Below are 3160 nucleotides of genomic sequence, written 5' to 3'. Positions count from 1 at the left end.
AGACATTGTATTGTTGGGTGATCTTGCTTTTCATGAGGCCAAGAGGGCTTCTATGCTGGGAGGATGATGCTGGATCAGACAACTGGGTTTTAATCCTCTCTTCCAATATTAATAAATTTCTTTGAGTTTTCCTCCATATAATCGTGTGTTTATGAATCTTATTGTTTATGAATGCAATTTTATGGTCAATGTGTTTCTGATTCTGCATTGTTTATGATGTTTCAGATAGATATGCTTTGATGGTTTTCTGTTACTTTGACTCTATAGGTACTCTTTAAAGTGGGACAAGTAGGAGAGGAGTGGCAAAGTCTATCAAGGGAAAGAGAAATCAAGAAAGGATCTAAGTGGAAGATTCAGGTTGGTCCTATTTTCTTCCCTCTTATCTATCACACTTAAAGGAAATCTTGAATCGCTTTAATTGTTTTCTTCTAAGATAGCTACCCATCTTAGTGGGACTAGCAATTCGAATCGACACTAGTTCTCCTGGAAACAAAATGGTGACTGTACTGGGGAACGAATAGTTTGTTTTTTTTGTTTATTGTTTGCTTTATAAACTACAGACAAAGTCTGAAGTTAGCCAACTAACCTTCGAACCGCCTTTTCTATGCAATTGTGAAGTAGATGAATGTTTCTTTAGTCAATCTCTGGGTTGGTTTATGAACTAAACATTTGACTTATAAGCATCCTAAGCACCCTCATGGTAGCTCAATAACCTCATAAGATCATACCCCTTTACCTTGTTCTTTACGTCTCATAATAGCTCAGCCTAAATCCCTGAACTCAGCTGCAAATTTTGCCAAAAAACCAGCTCAGTTTTGCTCCCTGGTCCATCGCACTGTCTCTACCTGGCAGCCTGTATGCATCACACCTCCCATGTGTTGCAGTTGAGATGCATCCCTGTTTCCCTTAAGGACAGGTGCGATGACTGAGTGATACTTTTTTCTCCCTTTGAAAATTGGCTTTTTGTCCTTATTTTCAGCTCTGTTTGATTGTGTTGCTGCTTATTATCAGTATCTCCTTGTTGAAACCTTCTTCGTTCACATATTTCAGCTTCCATTGATTAGGAATTGTAAATGTTTTTGGCTATTTGTCTATCATTTACAGTCCTCGTTTGTCAAAATTAGCTTAATCGAACTGTCGTTTTTTATGCAAACAAGTGGCGTAACTATCATTCTGTGTCAAAATAAGAGTGTCGTAAAGTCTTCCTCTTCTAGATAGTCGATTTTACTTTCGTCATTGTATTTGATTTGAAGTATTAGTATTTGAAGTGTCGAAAGTAGTTTTCAATTCGAAATTGAAAAGTGTCGTTTTATTCTTCCTTTCATTTTGAAAATAAATTGTCAAAGATGTCGCTTTGAAGAAAATAGTTCAGATATGTACTTAGTTTTTCCTTTTTGTCATTCTCACATTAAGAAAATGTAAAAAAAAATACATGCATGTGAATTTTCATTTTGACTGTATGCAGAATATGATTTAGGAAAGTGCATTTAATGTGTGCTCTATGCTCTCTGCTGAAAGAAATCATAATCTTCTTTCCTTTGTAGCTAGGATTTTCATCGCTAAAAGAAAATAAATGACTGTTTATCATTTTAGATTGCATATTTAGGAATTGTACATCAACATCACGCGGTGAAACTTGAAAGACAAACTTCTAATCAAGATAAACTATAAAATAAATCTCAATGAACATAAAAACGATTTGGAACCTAACACAACACATCTAGCAGTCTAGGCTAGAGACATGTTCCAGCATCATAAAACCTGGTAACTATCATTTTCATCGAAGGTTGGGTGAGTCCTCCTCTTTGATACGACAAGTGCCAGTATGGACTTGTGCTCCCCGTACCATCGAGTATATATTGGGAGACCACAATAGGCTGATATCATTTATCTATAGGAAGCCATGTCTGCCGCCCTATCAATCGTAATGCACTGAACACAGCATTCGGGAAGATTGACTACCGTACATAAGTCCTTGGTAATTTATCTATCATTTATCACCAAGGTGTATTTTGCAGTTTTGCGATTGGTTTGGTAATCCTTCTATCTAGATTTCTAGAGTAGTCACTTTTGTTCCTTTTCAACTCCTTAAAAGAAAAGGTCCATCTAAGAACTTCTCACTTTAGGTTCACTAAAAATCAAAGGTGACTAGAGTCACCTTTAGCTTTATCTCGACTCTTAAAAATTGAAAAAGCAAGTTGTGTCAAAGCGTCTTTAAAATTTATTTAAATCAGAATAACATCCTTGTTCCTTAGTTGATCTTAGTCTGAGATAATGGAGTCCACCAATCAAGGAATCCCTCTTGGGGGAAATCCTAGTCCTTTCTCCTCTTGGGGAGATATTGGTGCTACGTATATGGCTACATTGTCCCTTCCAAGAATCACAATTGGCCTGCCAGTATGGCTACTCTCAACCTCTATCATTCAAAACAACATAATTCCTCAACAATCAAATCAGCAACCAGATGATACTGAAGTTTTCCCTTCACCTTCTACTTCGCTTGTTTCTCCCTCCCCTTCTTCCTCTTCGCTTGGTGAAACTAGTGACACTAAAAACCAAGTAGCTGAGAAGAGGAAGAAAGGGAAGGAGAAAAAGAAGAAGAAGTCAGCTAAACAAGGAGGCAACCATCCATCATCCAGTGAAAATCAGCACACTGAACTTTCCAAACGCAGATATTCATGCATAATTTGCAAGGGAGACCACCTTCATTGAGATTTCCCTTGTATTCCGCGGATCTTGAGAGAATGGTGTCCCTATTTTCACTATTCGATGTCATCAACCTCTGGCAATCGGGTTGACAGCACACCATCAACTAGTGAAAATGAAGTTAATGGACAGAATAGGAATGTCAAATTTCCTTGTAGGTTATGTGAAGGTAATCATACTCTTCCTCGTTGTCCTTTCCTAGACAAAGCCAAAAGTATTTTGGATAACCATCCTTCTTCACCGCAATGACTTCCACCTAGATACAGGAAACTCTCACCAAGTCCTTCGCTAGTTGAAAACTTGATTGACATAACTCAATTGTCGATCGAATCATTTATCATTGAAATTAAACCTTCTGAGTCCATACTAGACCAAATTCAATAGGTCGAGATGGCAGTTGGCCCAGTCTTTCTTCAGAAGGTCCACCTTCAGATGATACTATTTCCAAAGAGAA

This window comes from Pinus tabuliformis, chromosome 4_2 (assembly GCF_031772625.1).
Source record: "Pinus tabuliformis cultivar Carrire ecotype Pingquan chromosome 4_2, CPIR1, whole genome shotgun sequence".
NCBI classification, from domain to species: domain Eukaryota; kingdom Viridiplantae; phylum Streptophyta; class Pinopsida; order Pinales; family Pinaceae; genus Pinus; species Pinus tabuliformis.
The sequence above is the reverse complement of the archived record's forward strand: the minus strand, read 5'-3'. Positions refer to the sequence as shown.